This window comes from Schistocerca piceifrons, chromosome 4 (genome assembly GCF_021461385.2).
Source record: "Schistocerca piceifrons isolate TAMUIC-IGC-003096 chromosome 4, iqSchPice1.1, whole genome shotgun sequence".
NCBI classification, from domain to species: domain Eukaryota; kingdom Metazoa; phylum Arthropoda; class Insecta; order Orthoptera; family Acrididae; genus Schistocerca; species Schistocerca piceifrons.
This window is the reverse complement of record NC_060141.1, coordinates 571,015,098-571,029,595: the sequence shown is the minus strand read 5'-3', so window position 1 is coordinate 571,029,595 and position 14,498 is coordinate 571,015,098.

Genomic DNA, 14,498 nt, shown 5'->3' with positions numbered 1-14,498 from the left:
CTATTCCAATTTTCTGTACAGGTTCCGGAACTCTTGGAACTGGGGTGATGCAAAACTTTTTTTGATGTGTGTATTAGAGAACTGAATAACAGTTAATGATATACAGCAAAAACAATAATGTCTATCTTTGTCCCCGTACGCTCTTATTAGCCCATTATACACTGCCATCTAACTAGATCTTTCCAAATTCCCAATGCTGGTGCAGTCTGCCTAAATTTCTTTCCATCAAAACTCGCTATGTCAGAAATAACTTATGTCTAGCCATAAGAATACTCTGTAGCTCATAATATAGCTGTTATTATTGCTGTTATTATCATAGTGGCAGCAGTAGGAGTAGTAGTGGTGTAGTGGTACAACTAGTATTAAGTTCGTTAGTTCTTGTCAGTGCTATTTATTCCCATTCTCTCTACATACATTCAAATCATTTTAGTTGTAATAAAACCATTTTATTACGATCTGTCACATTAACACTATTGTTATTGCGGACATAACTTTGATCTAAAAAATGTAAGTACTATATATGTGAAACCCTGGTAAAATCAGGTTAAAAAAATCTATTCAAATTAAATAAATAAATAATGTATCTGATGTCGACGAGGTGCTTAACTCTAATCTTCGTCCTCCTAATACGAGTGGCTACGTATATTATCTCATGAATGCTATCGAAACAACGATGCGTCGACGCTAGCGCGGGAAACAAGTTAAAGGAAAGCTGTTGACCCAGATTACCTACTAGCATACGCCGCCGGAAGCCATAGAGGTCGGATGAGCTGTTACAGCACATGCGTCAACAGTTTATGTAACGTGTGACTCAATCGGTTATTCAATTTTGTGATCAATCTATTACAGAAGTTACTCTAGAAATTTGCGAGGCTTCACAACGACTGCTACTGGTGCAATTAGCAAACTGAATTCTATAAGCGACTGGATTCCCTTCATGAGATAATATTTTTCATGAAATGCTTCTGCATTTCCCTTAGATTATTATTCTTCTTGGTGACGCGTCAGGTTAATATGTGATAAAGTGCGTGTTAGAAAATACAAACCACATAGAGACACGAAGAAGCGAATTCAACAAAAAATTACCAACTGGAGCAAAATATGAGCTATCCTGCGAATATCAGACAGCTACATGAACATCAGTTCGATGTTGTTGTTGTTGTGGTCTTCAGTCCTGAGACTGGTTTGATGCAGCTCTCCATGTTACTCTATCCTGTACAAGCCTCATCATCTCCCAGTACCTACCGCAACCTACATCCTTCTGAATCTGCTTAGTGTATTCATCTCTTGGTCTCCCTCTACGATTTTTACCCTCCACCCTGCCCTCCAGTACTAAATTTGTGATCTTTTGATGCCTCAGAACATGTCCTACCAACTGATCCCTTCTTCTAGTCAAGTTGTGCCACAAACTTCCCTTCTCCCCAATCCTATTCAATACTTCCTCATTAGTAATGTGATCTACCCATCTAATCTTCAGCATTCTTCTGTAGCACCACATTTCGAAAGCTTCTATTCTCTTCTTGTCCAAACTATTTATCGTCCATGTTTCACTTCCATACATGGCTACACTCCATACAAATACTTTCAGAAACGACTTCCTGACACTTAAGTCTATACTCGATGTTAACAAATTTCTCTTCTTCAGAAACGCTTTCCTTGCCATTGCCAGTCTACATTTTATATCCTCTCTACTTCTACTTATTTTGCTCCCCAAATAGCAAAACTCCTTTAATACTTTAAGCGTCTCATTTCCTCATCTAATTCCCTCAGCATCACCCGACTTAATTCGACTACATTCCATTATCCTCGTTTTGCTTTTGTTGATGTTCATCTTATATCCTCCTTTCAAGACACTGTCCATTCCGTTCAACTGCTCTTCCAAATCCTTTGCTGTCTCTGACAGAATTACAATGTCATCGGCAAACCTCAAAGTTTTTATTTCTTCTCCATGGATTTTAATATCTATTCCGAATTTTTCTTTTGTTTTCTTCACTGCTTGCTCAATATACAGATTGAATAACATCGGGGATAGGCTACAGCCCTGTCTCACTCCCTTCCCAACCACTGCTTCCCTTTCGTGCCCCTCGACTCTTATAACCGCCATCTGGTTTCTGTACAAATTGTAAATAGCCTTTCGCTCCCTGTATTTTACCCCTGCCACCTTCAGAATTTGAAAGAGACTATTCCAGTCAACATTGTCCAAAGCTTTCTCTAAGTCTACAAATGCTAGAAACGTAGGTTTGCCCTTCCTTAATCTAGCTTCTAAGATAAGTCGTAGGGTCAGTATTGCCTCATGTGTTCCAACATTTCTACGGAATCCAAACTGATCTTCCCCAAGGTCGGCTTCTACTAGTTTTTCCATTCGTCTGTGAACTATTCGCGTTAGTATTTTGCAGCCGTGATTTATTAAACTGATAGTTCGGTAATTTTCACATCTGTCAACACCTGCTTTCTTCGGGATTGGTGGATCAGTTCGATACTAAGTTAATAAATAAAAACGCTGACGATGGTGAAACTTCAGCGAAAGACATATTCGTGTTAGGCATGAATAATTTGTGTTTGATCAAGGTGGAACCATGTGAGCTTCAACCACAAGTTGAATTTCAGTCAGTCTGCACTCCAGGATTCTAGCGTAAGCCTTGTATGCTGTGTCCAAAAAGCGTATCCCTCTACACTTCTGTCAGTTACTTCTAGGGCCTTTTTTAAACAGCGATATAACTATTGCTTGTCTCATGCTTTTGATATGACACGTTCATGGTTGATGTCTGTACTTCAACTCTTTCCTCTTTTCCAAACCCATAATAGCCACCGTCACCTCTTCTATGTATAAATAATTTACATCTCGCGACTCTACATATTGCGTTTCCTCATTTTCTGTCTGTCTGGCTGCATATCAGAGAGATTTGTAGTGTTCAACACGTTGCCTCTATCCTATGTTGTATATCTGTCTTGTTTCTCTGTCTGCTTTGTGAAGCATTTTTCATTGTCTTATACGCTAGTGCAAATTTCCGTAAATTTCGATATTTGTAAACCCTGCCCAGAATTCTTTGTGGGCATGTTTTGCCGCCAGTTTAGCAATGTTTCTCTTCTGTTTGTAAATATGACGATTTTCTTATGTTGAGTTGTTAAAATAATCGAGGTAAGCTTTATGTTTGAACTTTATGGCAGCTCCAATATCTGGTGTCCTATTTACTAGTATTACAGCAAGGAGCTTCTACTCTACATGTATCCCCGTTCATTGCAGTCTTGACGTCTCTTGTGCGTTAACGCGTAAAATAGCACATTTGAAAGTTAACTGGCCTTTCGCTCAGTACTTGACCGTTCAGTCACACACAGGAAGGGCTTTTGAATAGTTCGTTGTTTTCTGTCTTGCGTCAGTGAACCAGGTGAGGATCGCTTTCCTCGTCACGTCTTTGGACGCATTCATTTTGTATTTTTCTGTAGTTTGGTTACTACAGAAAAATATAAAATGAATGCGGGCTACACAGAGTTGATGGGAGAGAGGTATTACTCAGAAAACAGTATCAAAGGAACAACGATGATATATTTAGTGTACCCGGTCCATTTAGTCATCTCCCAACCAAACTGTGATATCGCAAAGCGTTGATAAGTTAGTAGCAAAGGGCTGCTGCTGGTGTAAAAACTTCATTAATATATATCTTAGTGGCGCCTTCAAGAAATCATATAACTGTTTAGTTTCGTTGTTACGATGGAAACACTAATGTAAGTGGCATCATCTATTGTTTGATTTCGTACAGTTAAAATTACTTTTTCCCCCAGAAACTTTTGCAGAGCAGAAAAAATGTGTGTGTGTGTGTGTGTGTGTGTGTGTGTGTGTGTGTGTGTGTGTGTGTATTGTTGGTAGCATATGGTCGTTCCGTAAAAGTTGACGTATTGTTTCAAACAGTAATTAACTTAATAAATAAGCAGAACTTTCAGGTACAATGTTTTACTCGCGATAAAACTAGCAACAGAATTATATGTCAAAATTATGTGTATTATTTTTAGAAATTACTTCATTTAAGCCGTTACAAGTTACGTATTCTATATCTCAAAAAGGAAATTTCGCTCAAAATTTCTACAATGCAGAGCTAAAGGTATTTGCAATGAGTCCGACAACAAACTTTTCAAAATGCTAATATATCAAACACTGAGTTTTGTCAGGGGACCAGGTAGCTTTTAACATATGGCTTTTTGTTAGGGAGAAATTGTTACTCAACGTTAGTACGCTGCTTCAGGACGAAAATCTCGGTCAGAATGTGTATTTTGAGGTTTGAACTATATGCAAAGTCTTAAAATTTAAAACATTAAGAAGGTGCAGGTAACAGAAAAAAATGTATAATGTAATGTATGTATAACAGAGTGAGACAGATGGGGTAGACAATCAAGAGCAGTCAGCGTTCATTAAGTTGTGAGTTGGTTGAGAACAGGCGTAGGCGGTTATAACACAGGTGGTGGTAACACAGCAAACTGTGAAGTAATTTCAAGTGAAGATTGGGTAACTAATGAGGAGATACTGCATCAGACTGGTGAGAAGAGAAGCAATCGGTTGATATGATCTATTCTGAGGCCTCGAGGTATAGTCATTTTGGCAACGGAGAGAAGTGGTGGGGGATCCTAGAGGGAGACAATAAGGCTAGACTACAATGAGCAAGTTCAAACTGATGCAGGTTGGAGCAGTTACACAGAGGTGAAAGGGCTACACAGGACACACTGGCGTGGAGAGCTAAATCAAATCAGTTTCCGACCCGCCACAAGTCGGTGTATTACTTAATGCAGTTCTTTGTAACTGAATCATTATTAAAGTTACTGGTATACGGTATATGTTACGAGTTTCAGCAGCAGTTAAAAATTTCGCCTGCGGGTACGAATTGGTTCCTAGGCAAGACGACGCCAACATCTGCAATAGCCATTAAGATAAGTAATACTACTTAATTCTTCAGTGAAATGTCATTATATATTTTTTTCGTTTATTTCGTAAAAAAAGCGACTGTTCTTGGAGGATTGTTGAGTGGAATTAAGTCATAATAACAGAAATCGAAGGCATGTAGAACCCAGTCATTGTAGAACAACTTCAGATCAGGGTGTGTGAGTGAATCAGGAGATGGGAAGCCCGAGAATTCAGAGTCTTTTACCCGATTACAAAACTGTGGAGTCTGCAGATTAATCTTTATGATAGCAGCTATTGACGACATCTCTCACATGAAACTATCTAGAATGCTGCGTGTTTTATGCAAACAAGCTGTCCTATAGAAATTTAGGAAGCAGTCAGCTAACATACGAGTAACACAGAGAAAACTACTGTTCCATGAGCAATGGAACTGTGTCACGTGGTAATTCTGCTTGGTACAAGTGAATGTGTTTTACTTGTCTTTTTAGTTTCTCACGATAGGTGAAAGGAAATGACCAAGTAAATGTGGTATAGAACAGAAGACACTTGGTGAAATCAGAGATACATTGGGTAACTATGGCAGCAGCATAAACTTTCTCGTAAGTAAACATTAATGACAGATTAAAAGTGTGCACAGCAAATGCAACTTGAAATCTGCAGATTTCAGGACAATAGTCTACTAGCTGACAAAGGTTACATCTATAAACCAATCTCATTCTGTGTTTGAGCTATTCTCCTATCTGTTCTTCTTGAAGAATTGCGTCCACCCAAAAGAGTGTAGCGGGCTGTTAACACCCTCAGTCATGAACGGAGATTTTACGACTGAAAATTTTTTACTTACATGCATTGTTCGGCGACAAAATAAGTAAAACACTAAATTTAAGAAATTAATGTGACTCTCCAACATTTTACGACATTTTCAAAGTGAATACCATTTACGTTAGGAATTAACTGTATTATGCATAGTACTCAGAAAACTCAATATCAGACAAGCAGAAATTGTAAAAACAATGCGAGATCTGAAAGCATAGGACTTTGCCAAAGTGCTCCATCGGAAAAAGTATATTGCTGTTTTGTTGTGATGAAATAAACACAATTACTCGATGAATATGGTATATTAATAGGGTATTACTAATGATTGCTTTAATTTGTTAAGTGATATAGATGACTGGCATTTCTGGGGAAGTGGGTATCAGAGTTACATTAGGCAGCGGCGATCTTGCCTCTTTTGTACTGTGATGGACTGACTTTGGGGCAGAGGGACAGCCACCGGCCTTTGTGACTCGGAAGTTTTTCCGAGACGATTGTCTCAATACTTGGAGATATTCTGCAGTACTTCAGTAGAACTTAAAAAAAGTGGTTCAAATGGCTCTAAGCACTATGGGACTTAACATCTGAGGTCATCAGTCCCCTAGACTTAGAACTACTTAAACCTAAGGACATCACACACATCTATGCCCGAGGCAGGATTCGAACCTGCGACCGTAGCAGCAGCGCGGTTCCAGACTGAAGCGCCTAGAACCACTCGGCCACAGCGGCCGGCAGGACTTAAAAAAACTCTGTAATGTCAGGATTCTCAATTTTATTCTGTGTGTAGTTCAGCGAAACTAGTGTTTATCGTGGGTTAAGCCGGTTCGTACTAGAAAGCATTTGCGATGAATCTAAACTGAACTCCGTTAACTAGGGGGACTCCGTTGATTTCAACACTGGACAACACTGAAGCACATTACATCGTATGTTTATCCGTCATGCATATTATTGTGTTAGTGTTGATTTAACTATGAACAGTTTAAGCAATGACCTTTTGCTGCCTTTTTTGTTATTTTAATTACGTAATGTGTTTACCAAATGGGGGCTCGAGATAACTTCAGTTGCTTAAATACACAATGGAGTCGAATCACCAATTTTCATTGAGTATGTTTGATAAAGGACAGCCGGCCGCTGTGGTAGAGCGGTTCTAGGTGCTTCAGTCCGGAACTGCGCTGCTCCCACGGTCGCAGGTTCGAATCCTGCCTCGGGCATGGATGTGTGTGATGTCCTTAGGTTAGTTAGGTTTAAGTAGTTCTATGTCTAGGAGACTGATGACCTCAGATGTTAAGTCCCTTAGTGCTTAGAGCCATTTGAACCATTTGATAAAGGATAATAAACTTTAGATGGAACTTTAACAATTTATAGTTGGATACCTTTATTTAAATCGCAGCACCTATGTTCAATTTCGCATCATTTAAATTTGATTACTACATTTGGAACAATTTCGGTAATTTTATTAACTAAAGCGACAACGATCTAAGTTTAGTTACAGTCCCGTAGGCAATGAGATCAATATCGCGTCGCAGTTATAAATGGTTTATGTTGAATACCTCTTCAGTGAACTTCGGGAACTCCTTTGTGGAATGAGATTTGAAGTGAACGACTCCCGTGTGAAGGCTGCTAAATAATGGTTGAAACGTGCTGGTCCTGACTACTTCGGAGCAAGTATACAGGACTTAATTCCACGGAGGCATAACGTTGTTGAAATGGACGGAGATTACGTGGAAAAATGGCATTTCGCCTCTCAACAATGTGTCAACATACTGCAAAATTATCAAAGACATGGGAAATAAATTGGATGTTTAAAAAAATCGTGCTTTTGTTTCGGAGTGACCCTCGTAAATGTATGCACATCCCTTATTATTATATTATTTTGATCATATTATTTTACTATCTTGAAATATTCATAACATCATATTAATATTATCTATACTATTTTACAGAATATCTTTTATCGTTTGCTTCATAAAGTGGTTCACATATGAAATATGCTATTTTTATTTACTTAAATTTGGCATATTTCGTGACAGTACCTTTTCCGTTAAATGTTTACAAGGCGATATTTGTCTTGGCTTCAGTTGTCTAGTGGAAGTATGATTCTACAATACGGTTTTGTCGGCTGCAGAAATGACCTGCTTCAATGCGTTTGCCTCATTTTTGGTGCTTCAAATACCATTTCTTCGAATGTGGTTTCTTCTTAAAGTTTATATAAAAAAATAGTAACATAATTCATTTTTTCTGTTCACTAGCAAATTATTTATGACGGCGACCTGCATATTGTTCTACCGTCAACACACACCAAGAGTTAACTGCCGACTGACTACAGTCAAAGACGACTCCAGCGTCAAAGACATTTTACACAACACACAAGCTTCCACTTGTAACCAGTCTCTTTGATATTCTTCGTCACATCTACTAATAGTAATCAATATGCTGTCCCTCTCAAAAATATAAGTAAATTAACATAAGATAAGGCAAATTACAATAAAAAAAATTCTGACAAAAATGCAAGAAAACATTTACAATTTGGTATCGACAAATCCGGTAGAAAATAACACATCTCCCAGATCCATTACACATACCAGTATCACCAACGGAATGGTTGGTTATTCCAGCAGCGACGAACTCTTTCTGTTTTTTCAAATTCAGAATCGCCGCGTTTGTGAAAGCAGTTGTTGCAGCCGGGGAGGCGTGACAAGACAGTACCGATGTGGTCGTCTCGCCAAAAGTGACGGCTCACCGTTTTCGCTCCTGTTTCACGAGGCAAGTCTCGCGTGGCGTAAACCCACCTACAGGCATCCGACCCACTGCGGAGCCCTGTTCTTTTGAGCCAAATACCAGGTCAACTGGGAGTGGGGACCCAGTTGGAAATATTTGTGAATTCTGCAGACGATGAGTACTAATGGTGTGGTGCATCTGAACTGCTCAACAAGAAAAGAGCGGTTCAGAAGCCGCGGCAGTTCTGCTTCGAGTCACTACCTGACACGCAGATATAACGTCCCATCAGACAATATCGTCCGGAACTCAGTGTAGAAAATCACTAGGGACGGTAAATTCCTCGAGACGGCAACTTCTTTCAAAGTAATGACAAGCGAATTATTGGAAACAGAAATGTGATAAACGAAATTGACCACTGACTTATCATTTCCTCAGAAATGAACAATGTTGTGTTACTATAAACCGACAAATTGTTGTAGGAAACAGACGTTTTGGTATTGCGGTATTTTTTGCTGTGGCCGTAGTTTACGAGGTAGATCAATGCGTCAGATATTTACGAAATGAATAAAATATTAACAATTTTGTTTACAATATGTACTAGTTGAAACATGAGAAATATAGAACTTTGAAAATGCTACGAGTCATTCAGTGGTGCTGCGTTAGATCAATTTCCGATTTGTCTTTTATACAGACTGGTCCATTTGCTAACGTTTGTAAGATTTAGTCACCGTCAAGCTGTTAATGTTAGTAGAGTCATGCCATATCGAAGTACAGGGTGTATCAAAAAGAATGTCCGATTTTGCACGTCTGTATTTCTGAAACTAATAAACATATGCTATGAATTTTGTTTTTTGATAAACAGGGAACTCAAAAAAGCTTTTTTTCATACCTTCTCATAGGTGTTCAATATGCCCCCCTTGAGATGCACAGCATATGTGAACGCTCTATTCAAATTTTTCCCACACTGCAGCGAGCATGTCTTGAGCCACAGCTTCCACAGCTGCTGTCATCCGATGTCTCAGTTCATTCATTGTTGTTGGTAACGGAGGCACATAAACAGAGTCTTCTATAAACCTCTACAAGAAATAATCACATACAGAATGAGATTTTCATTCTGCAGCGGAGTGTGCGCTAACATGAAACTTCCTGGCAGATTAAAACTGTGTGCCGGACCGAGACTCGAACCCGGGAGCTTTGCCTTTCGCGGGCAAGTGCTCTTGCCCGCGAAAGGCAAATGTCCCGAGTTCGAGTCTCGGTCCGACACACAGTTTTAATCACATGCAGTCAGCTACCTTGGAAGCCAGTAATGTAAGGCTGTATCATTTGGTCGAGTACCACCGATCCGCCCGCATCTCGTGGTCGTGCGGTAGCGTTCTCGCTTCCCACGCCCGGGTTCCCGGGTTCGATTCCCGGCGGGATCAGGGATTTTCTCTGCCTCGTGATGGCTGGGTGTTGTGTGATGTCCTTAGGTTAGTTAGGTTTAAGTAGTTCTAAGTTCTAGGGGACTGATGACCTAAGATGTTAAGTCCCATAGTGCTCACAGCCATTTGAACCATTTTTTACCACCGATCCATCCTCTCATTTAAGAATTCCCGCACTTCCAGATACCGGAGTGGCGGTGCCCCTTCCTGTTGATAAAGGAAGTCGTTCGAATCAGTCTCCAACTGTGGAAAAAGGAAGTTCTCAAGCATCTCGAGATAAGTGCTTCCTGTAACAGTAATCTCGGCAAAGAAAAATGGACCATACTTTTTTTCCGGTGAAACTGCACAAAACACATTAAATTTTGGAGAGTCTCTCTCATGCTGTACAAACTCATGTGGTTGTTCCGTACCCCATATTCTGACATTATGATGGTTCACCTTTCCATTTAAACGGAATGTTGCCTCGTCACTAAACACTAAGCGTGGAAGAAAACTGTCATCCTCCACCTCGCCAACTAAGAAATTAGTGAACTCCACGTGGTCGTGCGGTAGCGTTCTCGCTTCCCGCGCCCGGGTTCGATTCCCAGCGGAGTCAGGGATTTTCTCTGCCTCGTGATGACTGGGTGTTGTGTGATGTCCTTAGGTTAGTTAGGTTTAAGTAATTCTAAGTTCTAGGGGACTGATGACCATAGATGTTAAGTCCCATATTTCTCAGAGCCATTTTTGAGCAGAACTCCACACGTTGTTCATCAGGTTACCTTCCATTCGGAAAGCGGTTGCACTCAGCGACTGTTATGTTCAATGAACTGTGGGTGAAGCCCGACCAACAGGGACTGACATTCACTGAGCGAAAATAATAGTACAAATTTAAAAAGGACAATTGATTGCTGCAATCTATAATTTACAGGTCCACATTTTGTTGTTTGTCACCTTCACGAAGAGCATACCTAGTACGAAAGTCACACTGTACAGTTATTACTGAACCGTGCTGCGCAATACGTAGAACACGAAACGCTTTCTGTTGTCCCGACCTCATACTGCTGCTACCTAGCGGGAACCATGTAAAACTCGAAAGTTTGCTGTTTCCAATAGTATGATCTCAAATAATATAATAGTTACGATTTTTTTAAAATAATCGAATTATTCTTTCTCATACAACCTGTATTTTCACTGCACGTTTTCCGAGATCTGGGAGCAGAGCTCGGTGTGTGGCGTCTTCATAGGACCTGCAGACGGCGTAAGTGAATGCAGTCGGTGATGAGAAGGCGGCGTCCACTGATGGCGCCCGTGACGCCACCCATAGGAAGACGACGAGCCATGGGCGAGCTGGTTTCGCGGGGGTTTTGAATGTCTCTTCTTCCACAGAAATGTGAACGGCGCGTGGCGGGGGACAAAGACACCGTTGGTACCGCATTCTTCATTCGTAAGTGGCAATGGCTCATTGGTCTTTTCAGTGCTCAAACTCTTTGTATGTGGCTATGTTTTTTGGTTCGAATGTAGTAACAAAATTATAGAGTGAAGCAGCACCATAGTTCTATCCACCATATAACAGACGGTAAGTCCTCATCCCCCACGCGTTAGGCAACAAATACTTCTTGAATATTGGGAGCAAAAACTGTTAACAAGCCGCAGGATGCCACACTGCTAACGTAAGGGAATTTAGGTAATTTACGAGGGCATGCTCAAAAATAATACCTCCAAGTTTTCATATAAAAACTCTTAAAGCTGTTTAAATAAAACAAACGCTATTAACATTCTTCTGCTGAGCGCTGTTGGCAAGCGGGGTGCACTCAGCCATTGTGATACAAACTGAGGAGCTACTTGATTCAGAAGTTGCGGCTCCGGTCTTGTAAACTGACATACGGGCTCCCCTGTAGCCTGAGGATGACACGGCGACCGGTCGGTCCCAATGAGCCTTCGTAGCCTGTTCGGACGGAATTTTTCTACATCTCTATTCTTCATGTCCACATATTTATTTCTCAGCATAGTCCCCCTGGCGATGAAAACATATCACCCGAGAGACAGTTTGTTGATACCGTCACTGTACAATGTTTGACTTTGTTGACATAGCCACAACTTCATTTCTGCATGCATCGATTCATGACTATCAGAGTGATGTCCCCGAAGATGTTCTTTCTATTTTGGAAACAAATGAAAATCGGATCGGGCCAAGTCGGGACCGTATGGAGGATGACAGATGACAATGAACCCAAGGTGTCGCCTTGTTGCGGAAGTCGCAGCGCTCGTGTGTGGTCTGGCGTTTTCATGTTGAAGGAGAACGTGCTCCATGTGTGGACGAACTCTTCGATTTCGAAACTCGATAACAACACGTTGTTTCATACACACCGACATACGAAGGGCGTTTGAAAAGTCCGTGCAAAATAAAAACTACTTACGTGTTTGGGGTAAAACTTTTTTATTTTTCAACATAGTCTCCTTTTAGACTTATACACTTCGTCCAACACTGTTCTAATTTGTTGATCCCTTCCGAATAATGGGAATTGTCAAAGTATGAAAAATAGCTATTAGTTGCTGCAATCACCTCCTCATTTGAAAAAAATCTTTGTCCCGCCAGCCATTTCTTCAAATTGGGGAACAAATAGTAGTCCGAGAGACCCAATTCTGCGAAACGAGTTGGAATCCTGTTTCCATTAATTTTGCGACCACAACTACTAAGGTGTGTGCTGGTGCACTGTCGTCATGGAAAAGGATATTTTTGCGGTCCAATCGCCGGCGTTTTTCTTGCAGCTCGGTTTTCAAACGGTCCAATAACGATGAATAATATGCACCTGTAATAGTTTTACCCTTTTCCAGATAGTCGATGATGATTATCCTTTGCGAATCCCAAAAGACAGTCGCCATAACCTTTCTGGCTGAAGGACTGGTCTTCGCCTTTTTTGGTGAAGATTCTCCCTTGGTAACCCGTTGTTTAGATTGTTGTTTGGTCTTAGGAGTATAGCAATGTATCCATGTTTCATCCACAGTGACGAAACGACGCTTAAAGTCCTGCGGATTCTTCCTGAACAGCTGCAAACCATCCTTGCAACACTTCACACAATTCCGTTTTTCGTCAAGCGTGAGCAATCGCGGAACCCATCTTGCTGATAGCTTTCTCATGTAAAAATGTTTATGCAAAATATTACGTACCCGTTCATTCGAGATGCCCACAGCACTAGCAGTCTCATACATCTTAACTATTCTGTCATCCATCACCATATCATGGATTTTATCAATGATTTCTGGAGTTGTAACCTCCACAGGGCGTCCAGAACGTTCAGCATCATTTATGCCCATATGGCCACTCCGAAAATTTTGAAACCACTTATAAACTGTTCTAATCGAAGGTGTAGAGTCACCATAATGTTTATCAAGCTTCTCTTTAGTCTCCTGAGGCGTTTTGCCTTTCATAAAGTAATTTTTAATCACCACACAAAATTCTTCTTCGTCCATTTTTTGACAATAACTCAACTTCCTTGATTCACTCGAATGGCAAACGCAAAGAATTAGACCAATATCGCTGAAACGTGGTGTGCGTTCTTTCCAAAGATGCTACTAACTAAACATGACCTCGATACGTGCCGGTGATGCCATCTCTCGGACTTTGCACGGACTTTTCAAACGCCTCTCGTAGCTACGTTGCAAACCGCTATTTTACACACTACAAGTCGCAGCCCCTTAGCAGCCGAGGGCTGCAAATATGTAGAACTGAAGAACACGGATCTAGAATGTTAGTAGCATTTGCTTTATTTAAAAAGATTTTAGAGTTTTCGCATAAAAAATTCAGAGGCGTTACTTTTCAGCATGCCCTAGCAATATGCATTCTGCACGGCCCTAAATAAATAGCGAACGCGTTTCTAATAATTAAGAGCACGTAACGTTGGTTAATTCTCGTTATCAGGATTATATTTCCAATGTAAAAACTTAATTTTCAATGTATCCACGGACTCTCCATTGGCTAACATGGTAGCACGTTTGATTAAGTTTTTTGAATATTATCTAATTTTCCGTGCAAAATGCGATTGTTTCAAGCGTGAGCTTTAGTAATTTGTTTTCAGAAATTTATTAGCCAGGAGATATTGAAATAAGAGGTATTGCGAAGCATATCGAAGCTTGATAAAATTTGTGTACTACAAGACGCGAGTACACAATATACAACTGAAAACTTAAGCATGACAGTTATTTCAAAGTGTGGTGAGTAAGAAGACACTAGCAAGGACTGCTCACACATTACGAGATGGCCGCAAAAGAGGAATTCATTGTGGACACCATCAAATCAGTCAGCACACTGATGAGAAAGAAAAATGCAACAAGTTGTTTCAATTCCTGCGAGCATAGCGTTGATATAGTAATTGAACATGCAAGTTTTCGCCTATACCACATTCAGCACAAAGAGAAACCAGTTATAGAAAGTTATTAACAAGAATCTCTCTGCACGAACACTGTTAAATCAAGTGTTTTTACAAGCCATTGTTTGTAGGAAAGGGAGCGGCGATTTGGACCACAAAGAGACGCCATACGTACATGTGGAATGACATGTGTGCATTAGTGCAGCATTTCTGATTACTTACTGACGCAAATGAAGGCAAAAGAGAATAAGTTATCGCGATAAGTCATTAAGTAAACGAATTATGTTCCCTAATAATTTGTGCAATACGGTC